At 40.8% G+C, this 19787-nt stretch overlaps 2 long non-coding RNA genes across 2 annotated transcripts in view; one reads left to right on the forward strand and one right to left on the reverse strand.

Moving 5' to 3' along the window:
• Positions 1-19787, reverse strand: part of LOC138144406 (uncharacterized) — a 96067-nt gene that overhangs the window by 63945 nt on the left and 12335 nt on the right. The gene's annotated exons all lie outside the window — the stretch shown is intronic.
• Positions 11615-15143, forward strand: LOC138144369 (uncharacterized). The gene is made up of 2 exons (XR_011163926.1): positions 11615-11988; positions 12964-15143. It is a non-coding gene; the product is annotated as an uncharacterized lncRNA (long non-coding RNA).

A 19787-nucleotide genomic window follows, 5' to 3' on the forward strand; every position in this document is an offset into this window, starting at 1 on the left:
TCAGGGCTTATATAGCCTTCTCCTGGCTCAGAGAATGTAACAACCTTATTGACTCACTGGCCAATCAAGAAGTATCTACTGAAAAACAAGCCTCCCACCCCAGGCTTCAGGTGCACATTAGCCTAGGGGCAGGGAAGATCTTTAAAATTTACATTCTTATTACAGGGTCAACAATCTTTTTAAATTACATTCATTAGTTCAGGGGAAAAATCAATACCCTGAACTTCAGAGAAAATACAGGCAGTGAAATAAAGACCAACAGACATGGCTTCTGTCTGAGAAATTAGTACTAATCAACAGACAGATCCAACTGTCTGAGCAAGGCAATACATACATAGTCACCAGAGAGAAAAGCACCAACATCTAAGGTTTTTCAAAGCCAGGAGGGCTCCTTAACTGCTACTCAGAGTCTCATCTAGTCAAATCACATTGTCTTCCAATGAGTGAGCCTCAAAGCAAAATGCTAACCTTAGAATATGTATACCTTTCTTCAGGGTCAGAGGGCATCACAACCCTACTGACCCCCTCCCTAATTACAAAGTAACAAAAGGTGTGGGACTTCCTGAAAAACAAGCCTCCCCTAATCAAGCTTGCCTTAATGGGCTCCACATGAAGCCTATTAATGGGCAAGAAGATCTTAGCATTATAGTTCTGAATTTTTTTTTAATTTTTTAAAGAAAATAAGAGAGGTACCAATGAGCTAGGGAATGGCAAAATATATCATTTTTTAAGGGTGTGAACAGAGTCTGCAAACCATAAGCCTTATAAAGCTTGACACAGATTCCTGGGACAATCCTAAAACATTATTAAAGAGATTGTGAACATCTAGAAAAGAATAACTAAGACCCACCATAACTTCATCAGAAATAAATGCATTAGCTCTTTCTGTGGCAGCAAAGAATTGGAAATTGAGGGGATGCCCATCAACCAAGGAATGGCTGGACAAGTTGTGGTATATAAATGTGATGGAATACTATTCTATAAGAAAAGATGAGTGGGCAGAATTCAGAAAGAATTACATGAACTGATGCTGAGTGAAGTGAGCAGAACCAGGAGAACACTGTACACAGCAAAAGCAACACTGTTCAATGACCAACTTTGTTAGACTTATCTCTTCTCAGTAATACAATGATCTAAGACAATTCTAAAAGATTCTTAAGAGAAAATGCCATTCACATCCAGAGAAATAACTATGGAGTCTGAATGCAGATCAAAGTATACTATTTTCTCTATTTTTTGTTGTTTTTCTTTTTTGTGATTTTCCCCCTTTGTTCTGATTCTTCTTTCCCAACATGATTAATGTGGAAAGGTGTTTAATATGATTATACATGTATAGTCTATATCAGATTGCATGCTGTCTTGGGGGGAGAGGGAAAGAAAAAAACTTGGGACCCAAAATATTATAAAAGTGAATGTCTAAAACTATCTTTACATGTAATTGGAAAAAATAAAATAGTATTAAGTGGTGTAAATGTATCAATCATCAAGTTGTATATAATATTCAATTTCATTTATAAATCCTCTTTTTCTGTTCTACTTTGCATATAAAATACTTATTTTATTTGCTGGTAATTCAGTTTAGAATTTTTAAAAAGCTTTTTAAAAGCAAGCAAGCAATAAATATTTATTAAGCACCTAGTGGGTGCCAGGCACTGTACTGAGCATGAGTGATACAAATAAAATGAAAAAGTAATCCAGTTTTCTAGCCAAGCCTGGAACATGTTATATATTACTCTCTTAACTGGGGGAGAGAATGCTGATATAATGCTTTATGCCTGTATGAGGGGTGAAGTTGGCATGAAAGTTTTGAAGAGGAGAGACTTTCACTTCTTTGACCAAAATAGTTTAAGACTCTTCAGAAACCAACTCCAGGGGAGAAAAAAGAAAGACTGTCTTTCAGACATACACGGGAAGCTGGCTGCCAAAAATGTCCCTGATTTCCAGTTTGCCTCCCTAGAGACTTAGGAGAATTTTCTCTTGGAGTCTTCCCACAAGGCCTTTCTTTCTTGGTTAAGCTGAGATATCTCAATCTCAGAAGGAAAGCTCATTCAATTCTGGCCACTTTTTAATATAGTCTCATCTGCACAATTTCTCTGATTTCTGTTTGCCATCTTCTTAAATAAACAGGTTTACTCACTGTTCAATATTTGTGATGGTCTTTTGAATAACTAACATTTGGTGAGAAAAAAATCAAACCTGTGGCTGTAGTTTGGAGTAACCCTCTCTACTTCACAGAAGCACTTAGGGATGATAACAGTTTTGGAATTTAACCAAAACCATGATTCTAGGTCAGCAATATTTAGGGGGAAAATAGATATAATTCTATTCTAGTAACCCTGTCTCAGAGCCTGAAAAACAGAGCAACTAGCCTTATAACTTCTTCTCACACTCTCCTTAAAGCAAGAATCTAAGTTTCCCTTAGAGAGGAGTGTGCACAGTTCCAGAGATATCTATTAATGCCTCTCTCAAGCTGCATTTAGACAAACCATGTGGATATATGTAACTATATAAACAGCACACATTTTACAAATAAAATGATTCTTACTCACATGGAACATACATTCTAAGGAAGGAGACAACAGGGACATATGAGTATATGTAGAATAAATATGAAGAAAATAAATAAAAATAGTTAAGAAGAAGATAATGTGGGTGGTAGGGTACTAACATTCGCCCTATGTCCAGAAAGGGTTTATGTAGAAGGTGGTGCTTGAACTGAGTAATGAAGGAAAAGAGGCATTGTATTAGGCAGAAGTGAAAAGGAAGTACAATCCAGGCATGAGGAATGGCTAATGAAAAGGGAAAGGAAGCAGTGTCCTGAGTGTAAAACAGTGAGAAGGTCAGTTTGGATAGATTGTATGTATGGGAGCATGGGAGGGAGAATAATGTACAATAAAGCTGGAAAGATAGGTTGGGGATAGGTTGTGAATTGTTTTAAAAGCTAAACAAAAGTTTATGAATTAAGTTTTGATTATGTATTTACTGTGTGACAGTCCCTATCCTATACACACTACAAAAATCAGAGCTTACATTCTAATAGGTAGAAACAATATACATGATGGAGTGATGGCTGAAAGGTATTTTGATTGATGAAGTTAAAGGGACAGTGAGTAGAGTCATAGAGCAATCAATTGATAAGTCCTTTCCCATAAGGGTAGTGCTGATTACTGTTCCCAGAGAAAGCCATGGATAAGGTTGAGTGATGGTGAGGGAGCAGCAGTGAGGAGGATTTGAGTTGTAAAATTGTTAAGGCTCATCAAGCAGAAGCCCAGGGCCCCAGGATGGGAGGTAAAAACCAGGGATGCCTGGTTAAAGGTGGAAGATAGAGCACAAGAACATGTAGTGGCAAGGGAGTAGCTCTGTTAGACTAGATGTGATAATCAGATCATGCCAAAGTGATGGTTGCCATTTAGTGGTCCAAGAACCCCTAATAGATTCATACAAAAATTCTCTGATGGAGACTTAAACAATAAATGACTACCCAATTATGTTACAAATATATTTTTTTCTCCGTGACAACTATATTGCCCAATTATCTTACAAATATTTTCCTTTGTGCATGTCTGAAGCATTATATGGAAGGAATGCAAAACATTCAGGAGCATATACACAACGTTAGTGTTTGTGCAGCAATTATATCAAACTCTGATTGACTCTAAACACAACGTCTTCATTTCAACCTGTCATCAAATTGTTTCCAAACTACCACAAGGATTCAACATTTAACTGCAAACTGATTTCCGATGGATGATCAGACACCCTCATTTGTACAGCACCAAAGGCACTCCCCCATTCCTCTCTGTTATCCACTAATAATAGCTCATCAGTCATTAAATCAAAATCACATGATTAAGACGTTACAGTGTTATTATAAATAGCTTCCATTTTTATACCACAAATGGCAAGTTATTTGAAAATCATGATCACTGGGTATGCTCATTACAAGCTATACTGAACAAATCACAGACCATTACAAATGTTCTACAAAAACAAATCTTATATTGCCTTTCATGGCAGTATTAAGGTTATTTTCTGATTTAAACTTATCCTCCACTCATGTTACTATTCTTCTATCTGGAAGATTTTGAAATGGACTGATTGACAATTCTGGTCGGTCAATTCAGTAAAATTTCTGGGAGTGTAGTTGGTATACCAGTTGTAAAAGAGAAGAAAGTTATATAGGAGGAGATTCTTTCCTTTTGTAGCTTAGTTTCTACATAAGCACTGCTTAAAATATAGCACTATATACAATTGTACTTACATGTATTGTTTACTACATTGTCATTAGCCAATAGAAAAGTAAATGTGTCATAACTAGCTATTTACTTTCATCAATTGGTTAGGTGGCTATAAATTTAAAAATTAATTTCTATCTCTCAGCAAGAGAGCTTATAAAAATTCTCCTACCATTTCCCACTATGTATTTGTGTGAGAAACATTTTCATTTTATTCTTGTTTTAAGTCAAAATACTGGTGTAAACTTAATGTAGAACCAGGTTTAAGACTGTGTCTGGCATTGAGTCAAATATTGCCAATCTTTGATGAAATTTAAAAGTCCAATATCAAAATTAAATTTACATAGGATAATTATACTGTTAAAACATCTAAGTTGTGACTTAATTTATTGTAAATGTTATATACAACAAAATTTTTAAAATAAAGAAATTTATTGTGAACCCCTGTAGATGATACTAATCACACAAGATCTTGCTGGATTATATCTCTTAATTCTTACAGAATATCCCACATAAAATATTCATAATTTTATAATTAGTTTTATAATTTTTATTTAGTTTTCATGATTATAGGTAGAATAAAACTATGTTTTACAATTTCACTTTGTAAATTTTAACTTGAAGCTGTTAGGGGCAAAAGTCATTATTGTAGTTATTGTAAGCAATTAATGAATAAATCTACAAGAATATCGTGAGTAGCCTAACAGACTACCCTGTAAGGTCACAACCTTTATTTTTTAGTTGAAAGAAGTTTGGAGAAGGGGGCGGAGTCAAGAAAGCGGAGTAGAAACAGGACCTCTGCTCGACTCTGGCTCTTACCACCTCCAATCCAAGCAAAAGGAGACTCTAAACAAACTTTGGAGCTACAGGACCCACACAATGACGCAGAGAAGCTAACCTCCCACTGAGGACAGCCCGGCAGGCCAGCAGGAATAGGCCAGCACAGCGCTCTGGGAGCCGAGCCCAACCCCACTCCAAGGTTTTAGCCCCAGGGCAGGCCTGACCAGCTGCAGGCTGGAGGGACTCCAGCTCAACAGCAGCTATGATGGTCCAGAATTTTCAATACATGGATGCTAAGGACAAAGCAAGAGGTCAGTGCAGTGTGGACTTTGGGACCCAGTAAGTGGGAGTGTTTCAGCTGCAGCACAGCTGCCGCTAACATGTGGCAGCTTCAGCTCCTGGCCTGAAGAGGGTAGGGGGACCAAACACCAGTCTGAGGGGTAATCGCTCTTGCTTTAATCCGCTTGGATCTGGATTGAAGTCAAGGGTGGAGGTCCTGGGGTGTGTGTCCAGCTTGCCAGAGCATGTGGAGGCCTCAGAGAGGGCACCCAACTAATACCTCCGGCAGCTGAGAAAACCCCAGTGTTTGGTACAAAGCTCCCCTGTCTGGTAGCAGAGTCCTATTGTGGCAAAAAGCCCAGGGGTCAAGTAATTGAGTGGCAACATGACCAGGCAAAGGAAACAAAGCAAACAAAAGAATCCAACATTAGACTCCTATTTTGGGGACAAAAAGGAGCAAAGCATGGAACAGGAGGAAGACAGTGAAGTCAGAACTGCTGCACCAAAAGCTTCAAAGGAAAATACAAGCTGGTTACAGGCCATAGAGGACCTTAAGAAGCAGATAAGACAAGTGGAGGAAAAATTGGGGAGAGAAATGAGAATGATGCAAGAAAATTATCAAATGAGAGTCAACAGCCTGACTGAGGAAAATCATACCTTACAAAATAGACTAACTCAATTGGCAAAAGAGGCTCAAAAAGTAAATGAGGAGAAAAATGCCTTAAAAAGCCTAATTTGCCAGATGGATAAAGAATATCCAAAGCTCACTGAGGAGAATCATTGCTTCAGAAATAGATTGGAGTAAATGGAAGCTAATGACTTTATGAGAAATCAAGATGCTGTGAAATAGATCTAAACAAATGAAAGAATAGAAGGCAATGTGAAATATCTCATTGGAAAAACCACTGACCTGGAAAACAGATCCAGGAGAGATAATTTAAAAATTATTGGACTACCTGAAAGCCATGACCAAAGTAAGAACCTAGAAATCATCTTCCAAGAAATTCTCAAGGAAAACTTCCCTGAAGTTTTGGAACCAGAGAGCAAAATAGAGGTTGAAAGAATCCACCAATCACCTTCTGAAAAAGATCCCCACAAAAAAATTGCTAGGAATATTATAGCCAGGTTCTAAAATTTCCAGATCAAGGAGAGAATATTACAAGCAGCCAAGAAGAAACAATTTGAATATTATGGAAACACAATCAGCATAACTCAGGATCTGGCAGCTGAGGGATCGAAGGGTTTGGAATGTGATATTCTGGAGGTCAAAGGAACTGGGATTAAAACCAAGAATCACCTACCCAGTAAAACGGAGTATCATGTTTCAGGGGGAAATATGGGCATTCAGTAGAATAGAGGACTTTCAAGCATTCTTGATGAAAAAACCAGAGTTGAATAGAAAATTTGACATTCACAAAGGATATGAACAGGCAGTTTTCAGAGAAAGAAATTAAAGCTATCTATAAGCACATGAAGAAATGCTCTAATTCACTATTGATTAGAGAAATGCAAATCAAAACAACTCTGAGGTACCACATCTCACCAGTCAGATTGGCTAAGATGACAAAACAGGAAAATGACAAATGCTAGAGAGGATGTGGGCAAACTGGAACACTAATGCATTGTTGGTGGAGTTGTGAACTGATCCAGCCTTTCTGGAGAGCAATCTGGAATTATGCCCAAAGGGCTATAAATACTTTCATACCCTTTGATCCAGCAATACCACTCCTAGGGTTATATCCCAAAGAGATCATAGAAATGGGAGAAAGACCCATATGTACAAAAATGTTTATAGCAGCTCTTTTTGTGGTGGCAAAGAATTGGAAATTAAGGGGGTGCCCATCAATTGGGAAATGGCTGGACAAGTTGTGGTATATGCATGTTATGGAATACTATTGTGCTGTAAGAAACGAGGAGCAGGCAGTCTTCATATTTACCTGGAGAGGCTTAAAAGAACTGATGCTGAGTGAGAAGAGTAGAACCAGGAGAAATTTGTACACAACTACAGACACAACGTATGTGTGATGACCAACTTTGATAGACTGGACTCTTCTCAGCAATGCAGTGATATAAGTCAATCCCAAAACACGCATGATGGAGAGAAAAATGTGCATCCAGAGAAAGAACTAGAAAGAACCAAGTTTATATCCAGGTGGAAGCAAAATACCTGATCTTTTTCATTCTCTTATTTGGTTTTATGTCCTCTTTACCATTTTTCATTCCAGCTGGTACAATCCATCCTTATAACCTGACCAATGTATAATGTGAAAGTATTTACAGATCCTATTCTTGAATATATGCCGCCATGGGGGGGGAGGGGGACAAAATGTGAAATTCAAGGAATTGTGGAATTGAATCCTGTAAACCAAAAGGAAACAAATTAATAAATAAATAAAAAGGGGAAAAAAATAGAATACATTGAAAACACCAAATATCTACAGGCTTAAATGTTTCAGAAGAAATATCTTGGATACTCAAAACCTTTTGAAATTTAAGACAAGAAGATAAGAAAAATTCCTAACATTATCCTTCAGGGATTGATTGGACCACCTATGAGAATGCAGAGGAAACAAAATACATAAGGACTAAGTAGTTCACTTATTAAGTTTTCCAAAGTGCTAGAATACCACTTATATTTGAAAATGTCTGGGGTAGCTAGGTGGCATAGTGAGTAGAGTGCTGCCCAGAGTCAGGAGGACCTGAGTTCAGATCCGGCCTCAGACACTTAACATACACACACACACACCAAAAAAAAAAAAGCCTAGCCGTGTGACCTTGGGCAAGTTACTTAACCTCAGCTGACCTGCAAAAAAAGAACAAAAATGTCATATTCCAGGAAAAGTGCTCATGCCTTAAAATTGTTAATGGATAAACCCTTCTCACCTACACTCCTTCACCCTGGTTATGAATGGTTTTCATTATCATCATATAATGAACAGATATTTTTCAAGCACTGGAGAGTTTGTTACAAACTACAGAAAGTAATCCCCCATTTTACAAATTTTGAACTTTAAGCTTCCCAATGAGCCAAGTTAATGGCAATGATCAATGGATTAAAATTCAGGATCTTTGATGCTCAGTCTAGGATGTTACATATATTACTTTCCTTTCCATATGCATCTAGACCACTTCCCAAAGTTCTAGCATTGCAGAGTTCGTTCAGCAAAAATCAAGAGCAGAAGTTCCCCATATATCTGGTCAGTACAAAGATTGTGTCACTTTTCTGTCTCATGGTTGAACCAGATGAAAGCTTTGGACTGAGTTGAATAGTTCAGCCCAACCTTTCCTTGTTTTAGGCATTATCACATGCCCTCTGTTGGATCAGAAAAGTGAGCACAAAGTTATTCTGGGAGAAATTCTTGTTATACATAAAATATTTGGAGCTGAAGGCAGGCAGGTTTACTAGAAAAAAGACTTGGACAAAAATTAGACAGCCCCAGCCTGTTTAAAATAAGACAATGTAGCTATAGTAACCTACACTGACAGAGCAGGGGTTGCCCAATTGCTTTATTTGTACCACTGGCCAAGACATTTTGGCTCAAAATAGCAAGCCACAATTACAACGAATTATGGGGGGGAAAGATCCTCATCCATCCATAAGCCGGTTGGCTTTAATTTCCTTTAGAGTGGACAAAAGGAAAAAAAAAAACCAATAATTCAGATTCTTAAGTGGGATAAAACCTGAATGTACAGATGGCAGCCTCCCTAAAGTGGTGTTGCTGGCTTCTGATACTTAAATTCCTAAGGACAAGGACATGTGAGTTTTATGACATGTGAATTTATAAGAGAAGTAAAAATTGGTAGATGGGGGAGGGGAAGAGGGAGGTATGCAAGTTAAATGTTATAAAAGTAAAAGTCATTAAAAATATTTTCTTTCCTCCATCATTCATGAGATTTTCTTTTAAAAATAGAAAATGACAATTGCTGGAGGAGATATGGGAAGACAGAACCTATGCAAATTGGTCCAGCTGTTCTAGAAAGCAATTTGGAAGTATATTTTTTAAAAAGTCACTATATTGCATTGCACGTATCCTTTGACCAATCAATACCAATAGGTCCATACCCCAAAGAACAGAAAGAACTGGAGGTGTGATGGTAAATCTATTTTAAAAAAATAAAATAAAAAGTATACAAGGCACACTTTTATGCTTAATCTGCATTATTAACATTTTCTTAAGTCTAGACAATCAACAAAACAATAAATTGAGCCCTGAATATCGTTTTTTGCCCATTTCCAAGGCGCAAATGCTCACAATGAAAATTTTTAGATCAGCTTCAGCCAGTATAACAGGCTATCCGGCACATCTCTGAAAGTGATACATCTTACAATAATATTCATAGTAGCACTTATTAATATAGGAAAAAAAAACTGGAAACTTAGGAGGTGGGTATCAGTTAAAGAATGACTAAATCAGACCTACACAACTTATAAACTTCTTCGAGCTACATATAGCTGTAGCAGCAAGCACCCTAGCATGCCCAGGATGGCTGCTATCACAGGTTCTTTGATCTGCTTTGCTAAAGGAAAGCAGCTCAAAAAGGGTTAACAATCTTACTTTAATCAAGCAAGCATATATCATTTACCTAGTTCAGGGGGAAAAGTCAGCACCCTAAACTTCAGAGAATACAAACAGAGGTTACAAGCAGACAAAAATACAGACAGAGAAAATAACACAATTCAATAGATGGGGCTAGCTGTCTGACCATTACACCCATACCTTGTCACCAGAGAGAGAAGCAACAACCTCTGGGTTTTCAAAACCAGGGGGCTCAACGGGTGCCCAGAGTCTCATCTTGTCAAATCACGCAACTCTTCCCAAAGTGAGCCCCAAAGCAAAACCTTGCTCCAGGGTCAGAGAACATCACAACCCTTGTGACGCACTTAACTACAAAGTAACAAAAGTTGTGCCTGCCTGAAAAACAAGCCTCCCAACACAGGCTCCAGGTGAGCACACGCAGCCCATTAGGGGGATGAATATATTTTTAAATAGGAAAGGTCCTCAAGTTCAATTTAGGCTTATTAAGGGGCAGGGAAGATCTTCAAATTTCTATTACCATTACAACAGGTTAGACTAGAGACACACTAATAATGGTTCGTTGTCTTGGTTCACTCGACAAACAGGGGAGAGCACAGTGGCAACCCCATATTTTTCACCACTGGTGAAATCCATTGGCAGGCATATGTTGTGTAGGCTTGCACTAAACAAAAAAGTGTGAGTAGTATTGCTCCCTAAGAAATGAAAAAGACAAAATCAGAGAAACCTGGGAAGATTTGCATGCACTGATGCAGAATGAAGTTAGCAGAATCAGGAAAGCAATTTATACAATGACTAAAACATTTAAGATAAAAATGAGTAAAGGATTTAAGAATTCTGATCAATGAAATGAACTGACCAAAACTCCAAAAAATCTATGAAGCATGCTTGCCACCCCTTATCATAGAGGTGGTAGAATAAATGTGTAGAATGAGATATGTTTTCAGACAGAGCTAAGTGTGATTTATTTTGCTTGACTATGCTTACTTATTAAAACAAAAAGGAATTTTTAAGGAGGAGTGGAGAGGAGGACTAGTGATAGTGATGCCAAAAAAATAATAAAATAAAAAGAGGGTCAATGAAAGGGTTTTCTAAAAACAGAACAGAAAGAAATTCATAGGGAGACACAGAAAAGCCAGAAAGCTTTGGAACTAATATGTCAAATTCATTATGTACTTTTAAAAAGTATGAAAAAAGATGGGCAATTTCACATACAATTTTTTGTCTGTTCTTTCTACATAACATTCAAGTATATTTGTCAAGTTTATAACAAAAAAATTAAAATGACGGGTGGGGGTGGGATAGTTTCTTAACTCTGTAGGAAAAAATCATAGAGATATTCCTATATTTTATAAAATTCGCTTCCCTCCCCTACACCCAAAAAAAAAAAACAACAACAACACTGAAAATCTAAGCAACTTTCCGTAAAATTTCAGTATATCTGACTAGTAGGTCCTTTACGCCTGGGTTCTTCCAAGGTAACAAAATAAATGTCAGTCCTCAAATTTCCTTCAAAGTGTTGATGATAAGGGGCTCACACACAACACAAATCCTCAGACACAAAGCCCAAAGGTACCCCTACCGCCGAACCTTTTTCAAACACACACACCCTCCACTCCTCTCTCTCTTAGCCTCCCTCCTCCTTTTCTTTCTCTCTCCCTCTCTCCTCCTCCTTCTTCTCTCTTCTCTTCTGTCTGTCTCTGTCTCTCTCTCTCTCTCTCTCCCCTCCCAACCCACGTGCAAGGGGGACAATGCCGGCAAAGTAATTTCTTTCTGAACACAAGATGGCAGCCTTAAATAAATGCAACCCTGCGCAGCTTTTAATCTTACACATCATTAAATTCCTAATTTACACATTATGTTTTCGTGGGCCAACCCATAACTCATTAGTGTTGAACTCACGAGTTATAAAGACCAACGCATTAAAAGCGCCGGGGATCGTTCACCTGCCTAGGTTAACAGCTTTCAAACTCTACAATGTAAGAGGAAACCAAAGAGAGTAAGGGAGAGGAGACGGAGCCAAGGGTGATGTGGCCAACTCTACCAGGCGTTTATCGCCTTTGAATACAGCCTTTCGTTCTGGGTTTGCCAGGATGGGAACTACACAGCTAGTCTACTCCCGGAACCAGCATAAAAACATTTCTCAACCTTGGCTCTGGGTACTCTCAACCTCTCTCATTTTTGTTCTAACTATATGAATCTTTCTGTCTGTCTGTTCCCCCTCCTCTCCCGTACTCCTCTCTTTCCCCTCCCCCTCCTCCCTTCCTTCTCTCTCTCTTCCTCCTCTTCTTCTTCCTCTCTCTCCCCTTTTCCCCCTCTCCTTCTCTCTCCCCCTCTTCCTCCCCTCTTCCTCCTCTCTTCCTCTAGCTCTCACTTGCTAGCTCGCTCTCACACGCGCGCAAAAGAGAGGCGGCGGAGGCAGCAGGCAGAGCACACGGAGGTTGGCGACGATGGACTGTAAGCAGCGCATGTTGCTGTTCCTTGGCAGACATCTTCCTGTGGGAGGATTTCAAACGAGCCGTGAAAGCCAGAAACTACACGGGCTACAAACTCCGGAATCCCCTGCCTGCTCCCCCCCTCCCCTAAACCCCCGCCTCCCTATTCCTTCAACTCTGATCCCTTCCTCCCCAAAGCCTGGTGAGAAGGAAAGCGCACACCCACACGCCCAGCCAGTCCTCTAACGCTGGGCTGGAGCCCAATGCTTGCCAAAAGGGAAAGTGCAGAAGCGGACTGCGCTGGGAAAGACCCAAGTGCGGCTTAATCTCTCCAGTCACAGACCCAATCCCACCCTCAACTCTAAACCGAAGTCTCCAATCCAGAGCTGGGGAAGAGAGAAAGGAGCTAGGTTGTCCTGCTTCCTTGTTCTTAGCGTCGGCCTACAGAGCAGAGGCACCCTACCCCCACTCTCGCAAACCAGCTCTGGTTAGACTAAAGCACGCGTGGCTGAGGTAGTGGTTGGGTGGGCCTGTGATGGGGCTGGCATTTACAAGGCCCAGGTTTTAGGGTCTATTAGTGTTCGCTTGCTTAGTGGAGGGATGGGGATGGGGTGTGGGGAGGAAGAATAAGGTACGTAGGTGAGGTCGCAATCGACCACCCCAGAACTGATGGGATTACGCAACTGTTTTTCCTTCAAGGGAGCCAGTCAAGGAGGGAGCAGTGGAGGAACCTCAGCTCCACACCCCGGGTCCGTGGCACACAGACACACTCCCTACGGAGAAGCCGCTCACAGATTCCCCAGGGGCTGGGTGGAGAAGTGTGGGACGCCAGTGTCAAGCTGCTGTGTCAAGCACTTTAACCCTTAGAATCCTCTAAAATCTACGTGTGGAGCCCATGACAGCGAGGAAGGAGAAAAAGGAGGCCGTGGTTTGGGCTCTAGCAGTGCGTGGATTAATTGGGAGCTTGGAGAGACTGAAACTGTAACTGAGCTGCTCCAGCAGACCAGGAAGAGAGCCCAGCGGGAGGAGGTAGTGGGGGAGGGAGCCGGAGGGAAGAAGTGCCTATTCCTTGGTTGTTCCTACTTTTCGGCTTACTACTGTTGCAGTTCAAAGATGCCGACTGCTTTAGGTTCTTATCTACTGGGCCAAACACCTACTCTCTGCGGTGGATTGTGCATTATATAAACGCCCTTGCCCTTTGCACTGGCAACCATCAGGGGAAACTATACCAGCAGCCCCCGAGTTACTCGCCTACCCGGTATCATCTTGACAAAACGGCCTTTCAAATTCCTTCACTTTTCTCCCCCGCGGAATTTAATGCAAAATGTGATGTTATCCCAAGGAGAGCAGAGCAGCATCGGGAGGAAAACAGGCCCAATGCATCTCGAAAGGCTTTTCACAGCACTGACCACCTCCAGCACGGTAAAAGCACACCAGACAACTTAAGCACACGATCTGAATTTAGGGCAGTTTCCTGCAGGCACCAAGCCACCGGAGTTGAGGAATGTCATATCTTAATGTCATAACTCACAGGATGTTTAGTATCTTTCTATACAGTGCTACAGTTAGCAAGCTCTGTCATCAAGACTCACCCTACAAGCAAACCCGCATTTTCTTCCCCTGCATGCATTTCCTCATCCCATTTTGGCTTACTTCCCCTCCCCCAACTCAGTTCCTCTGTCACAGGTCTCCAGGGCCTGACCAGAAGTCCACTACAGCGGCTGAGGACCTTGAAATCTGGTTTTATCCATGCCCCTTTAGCAACATTCTATCATGCCCTCCACAGCCCACCCTTTAAGGATAGCGTCATTCTTTTCCCCTGCGGGTCACGAGGCCACGCGGCCGGCGACGAGCTTTATTTGCATATCCACTATTATCGCCTTTAGGGAACCTGATGGATAAAGGGTTAATTATCTGTCCCAACGGCACACAAGTGGATTGTAGGGTGGAGTGTGTTTGAAAGGGTAGTCCAAACATGTTCCTAAAAAATCATCAAGGAATTTACCCGGCGGAGGGGAGAGATGGCCGCGGAAGGGAAGAGAATCGGTGCTAAGGCATAAATAGGTAGGGTGAGGCTGAGTTGAACCCTTAAATTCATGGGATTTTAAAGTTGGAAGAGATGTGTAGCCCTGGTCTTAATTCATAGGACTGAGCGATGGTGATACAAATTACTAGGGAAGGGAGAGGAAATTAAGACAGGGAGAACACTCTGAATTGTAAAAAGAGAATTGGAAAATGTTAAGGATTTATTTCACAGACTGGACCCAAAGGGGGGGGGGGGGGGGGGAGGCAGCTCCACAGCAGTTGGGATCATGGTGGAAGACATGCAAGACGGACTTACCATCTGGGAAGAACTGCTGGCAGGTAATTGGGTTTGCAGGAGTTGCCTCTATAATTAATAAGTTATTTGACTTGGAGATTGGAAATAATAGTTGAAACAGAGCCACGAGTGTAGGGACGCCAAGGCCGAGAGGCCAGTTCAGCTCTGAGAAAGAGCCTCTGCAAATCTAATGATGCTATATGGTGGTTTAAGGAATATGAAGTTGCTTGCCCAAGAGACCACGAATGTGATAATATTGGCATATAACCTTCTAGTATTTGAGTAATTAGTTGCTTAGCTACTTTGGAGAGGTCATTATTTTGCAAACTGGAAACATTTGCAAACGGTGATATTTTCCTCCTCCATGGTGAATGGGCTAAAAACCTACCCCGGCAGTGATGAACTCTTAGAAATATATATGCATAAATTGTTTCTAATGAGACCATCTGCTTTTTATGGCCTCTCTGGAACGGAGTGGTACCCGAAGACTGCTCTGTCTTGCAGAAATCCATGCCGTGGCAACCTAGACAGGCCCTGAAAATAAATTGGTGAGATTAAAGTTTTGTATGTGATTGAAATTTTTTTTGCACGCCAGGGGAATAAGGGGTTTGAGCCGCAGAAATGGAATTCAAGAAGTCCGGCTTGAGGCTAAGTCCCAGGCTGTTTCGGGTTAAAAGGATGCCAAGCCATACTGTCTATTTCTGTTCCATTAGAGAGAGGGCTGTTTTTGAGTAAGTAAGAAATAGGATTTATTTAGTGCAAAGCCCTAGCGCGCAGAGGCGCGCGAACACACACACTGCCGTTTTCTAAAAAAAAAAAAAAAAAAAACATGGAACCTAATCGAAGCAAGCGAGCAGCTACAATACAGAAAGGCACCGCTCTTGGCTTTCCTGGGCCACAGCCGCTGGAGAAGCCAGCGAACCAGCGTTGCGCACAGGCGCCCTGTTTACTTTGCTTCCAAACGCCCTGCCCTTCCCAGATCGCTCAGAGAAAGGGGAGGGGAAGAGAGCTCGTGCTGTCTGCTGCCGAATGATCGGCCAAAAAGGCCTTTTGCTCTGCTCCCTAGTTATTTGTCACTGAGGCATTCACGCTGGATCTCGGAGCCTAAGTGCAACACTGAGTTGGGAACAACTGAGGCCAAAGCTTCAGAGAACTGACTGGCTGCGAAGCTCCTCTAAGACCTCTGTCTGACTAGCTCTGGGGCCAGATCTCAGTGCTGCAAGGACTGCAAGCAGCAGGCTCAGTGCTGCAAGCAGCCAGGCCTGCTAACTCGAACAGTGCGCGTAGAGCATGCACAGTGGCGCAGCTTGATACTGCACCGAGGGTGGGAGGATAAACATTTTCCATATTAACTGGTTGCTGTTAATTAGAGGAGTAAGAAGACAACACCTATCCTTTTGCTGGGAGGTGGTGAAAGGGATAGGGTGCTTTAAAAGGATGGAGAATGTTTAATAGGGGAACTGTTCTGGGATTGTCTGATATACAGGTAACTCCCATGATTAATTGGTAATTTTATACTGCTTCTGGAAAAGTTTTTCTCTATTTAATAGTTTTGGAATGTCTGCAAGATAGACTATGTGTTGCCTTTTAAATATGTTGAAAGTCACTACATGCACAACAGAAGACAAAAGTTAGTATATGCTCTAGAGACCACAAATAGGATTGAAAAGCAGTCTTCTTCCTCACTTGGACACTTACCCCTCCTCTCTCATCTTCCTCCTCCCCAGATCTACCCCATAGCCCTCAGTCTTTTCTCTGAACTGCCTCTAAAAATATCAACATTTTGGCTTTCCTCTCTGAGATACTTTCACTCCCACAGGAATTAGTTTCAGCCCTTTTCCTGCCTGCGCTACTATTTCCTCGGAGAGGAGAAAACAGCCCATGACTTCCTCCATATAAGACCATCCAAATTCTTGAGGGTGATTTGTTTTGCATTTTTAAGTTTAAATGGGAAAAGAGGATAGTTTAGGAAGGAGGGAGGGGAAGGGTGGGAACCAAAGAAAAAAAAATTATCCAAGCCTATAGAATGACCTAGAAGTGGCAATGCCATAGTGGCTACGAGGTCAAAGTCATAAGAGAATACCACGGGAGTAGCCCAGAGGCTGAGGGGAGGAGTGAAGTAGAGGGGGGTTGTGATGACAACCGGGAGTGCACAAACATGCATTCCCCCAGAATCAGGGTGGAAGTAGGCCTGCACAGTCTGGCAGAAGACAGTTGAGCAACATAAGCTCAGCCTCAGTGCTTGCCAGCACACTAAAGTGGAAGATGTTCCATTTTTAAGGGTTAGAAGAAGAGAAGATATGATTCTTAAATACCTTAACTTAATAAGTCGGTATTGGTCAGTTCCATTACTGGTTAAGAATTAAGGCCCCAAAGAATCAAGAGAGGAGGGAGAAGTGTAAGATTTGCTTTGCAGGTTTCTCCATCTTCACTTTCTGTGTGAAAGATACCCAGTTTGCTGTCTGTGGATAACCAGAGTGGACTCAGGGAGAAATTATGGCCAGAAAGAGCCCAATAAGCAATGCTTAGCTGGGCCAGATTATCCTTCTGCAGCTCCAGGGTAAGAAACTATAATAAACACCTCCTATCACTCAAGGAACCCTCTTCATTCAGAGAATCACCAGTCCTGAAAGTGGGCTTTTACATGATTGCAATTCCACACTCCAGTAAATGTTGGAGCTTCCTGATTGTTTTGGTGGTTCAGGAAGCATTAGCTGAATGTACCAAAATATGCATTATAGGTAGCTGACGGTTGAAATTTGGGGTTATTTCTTCCTCCCTTTCCTCCATTCTTCGATCCCCCACTTCCCCACAACTTCTCACTACTTTCTTAGACCCACTATACACATTCCCTCTCACCCCCACCCCACCCCTCTTTATTGAACATTCAGAAGCCCTGAGAACCAGGAACAGAAAGGTAGAAGGTAGAACTATATATACTCATGCTCTCTACTCCCCTCATTAGTCTATAGAGGAAGTGTGGTGTAATAGAAGAAAAGAGTCACCTGGGTTCCAATCCTGCCTCACATAAATGCTAATTGCATGTAAGCCATATACAAACAAAAACTGACATTTAAATGGTGTTCTAGGATTGACAAAGAATTTTATGTAAATTATCTTTTTTGCTCCTCAGAAAACTCTGGTTTAATCCCATTTTACAGAAAAGGAAACTAAAGTTCAGAAAAATTAAATGACTTGCTAATTGTTACCAAGTTCTCTGAGCCTCTATTTCCTTATTTGTAAAACTGGAACAATACTTGAATTTACAGAGTTGTTAAAAGGATCAAGATTATATATGTAATATATGAGATTATATATGTAAAAATAGGGTAGTTGTTATTATTTTTGCAGCAGGACCAGGTCATTTGTTGCCAGGACACAAAGCAGGCACTTAATAGTTTGTTTAATGAATGAAATGTGCAGCACCATAAAAGCATGATGTACAAAGTGTTTTCACATATATGTATGCACATATGAATGTGTGTATACATAATACACACATGCACGTGTACACATACATATATAATTTCTCCTCTACAAGTTCATGTGTGTATATATGTATAACTTAAACAACAGAACTATGGACAACAGAAATAACATTGATATTCATAATAATAATTTCATCCAGAAATATCACTATTTCATCCAGAAGCAATGTAAACTAATTGCCACAACAGGAAAACCAAGAGATTCAAAAAAAACCCTTAGTCAGCAAATATTTGACTTCCTTGCCAAAGAGAGAGAGAGAGCTGCCAAAAGCAACACGAAGTTAAAAGATAAACTCATCTTTAAAATCTTAGGTGGAATGATGATGGCTGATGATACAAAAGCATAAAGCAAAGGGAAGCAGTGGAGGATAAGGCCAGCTTAAAAGAAACTTGGATTGATAGCCAACTAAGAAAAGTCATCATCAGAATGGAAATGGAAGGATTGTAAGGATTGTAAGCAGAAGACAAATGGAAAAGATTCAGAAAAAACATTTCTACAAACTTTGCTCCATCCAGGACAATGGAACAGGAGGAGGTAGACGAAGCATTAGAGAGAACAAAAAAGAGAAAAGTAGGTGGATTGTGGATTCTTCCAAGTATACATAAAGGAGATCTGTACTGGAAGGCATACAACTGGGAGGGCATTAAGGGACTGATTTACAAGGTATCTGAAGGAGGGGAAGAAAAAATCTCAGTCATTACTAATGCTAAAAAAAGAAGACTGAAAGAATGCCAACAGCTACTGACCTATGTGTTTACTTTCCCATCTGCGCAGAGTTATTTGTATATGAACTGAGAGCATCCTCAGTGAGGGCATTAGGAGGGAACAGGTTCAACAATGGATGGCCTCTCTACTATAGCACAATTAACTGAAAGAAGTAGAGAGTATAAGATCCCATTGTTCTTGTTTGATTATGAAAAAAGCATTGATTCGATAGACAAAATGCTGTGTTACAGAGTCTTTTACAGCAAGATTGTCTTCCATCAATAGTCAAGATCATCTGAGATTCCTTGGAAAGTGTAGTAACAGAAATAACCTGGTTCTGATAATTAATACCAGGTGGAATAACATAGGAAAGATGGATAACATTCACCAAAACATTCAACACCGTGATAGAGGAGATACAGTGCAAGTCCAGATAGAGGCAGGATTCCCCTTACAAAGTGAAGTTCTCCAGATGTTTGATATTTATTGATGACATGTTGATTTCATCAAACCCCAGGATAACAAAGAGCCTTCTGAAAGAGCTACGTAAAGGAATCTGACCTGGCCATCCACAAAGACCAAGTGGATGGAGAAAGTCTATGTCAGGGGTGAGGAACCTGTGGCCTTCTAGGTCCTTGGGTGTGGCCTTTTGACTGAGTCCAAATTTTGCAGAACAAATCCTTTTATTAAGTTTGGACTCAGTCAAAGGGCAATACTTGAGGACCTAGAGGGCCACATGTGGCCTTGAGGCTGCAGTTCCCCACCCCTGGTTTATGGCCTAGATTTCAACATGTATTTGGACAGATACTATGGAGTATGTCCAATAGTATATATAGCTAGGATATTGTAATGCGAATGTAAATTTTAAAGATCTTCCCTGCCCCTAGGCTAAAGTGCACCAGAAGCCTGGGGAGGGAGGCTTGTTTTTCAGTAGATACTTTTTGATTGGCCAGTGGGTCAAAAAGGTTGTTACATTCTCTGAGCCAGGAGAAGGCTATATAAGCCCTGA

Source organism: Petaurus breviceps, unplaced genomic scaffold (genome assembly GCF_028583685.1).
Source record: "Petaurus breviceps papuanus isolate PSGF00001 unplaced genomic scaffold, PetGlider_PUasm1.0 90700, whole genome shotgun sequence".
Lineage (NCBI taxonomy): Eukaryota > Metazoa > Chordata > Mammalia > Diprotodontia > Petauridae > Petaurus > Petaurus breviceps.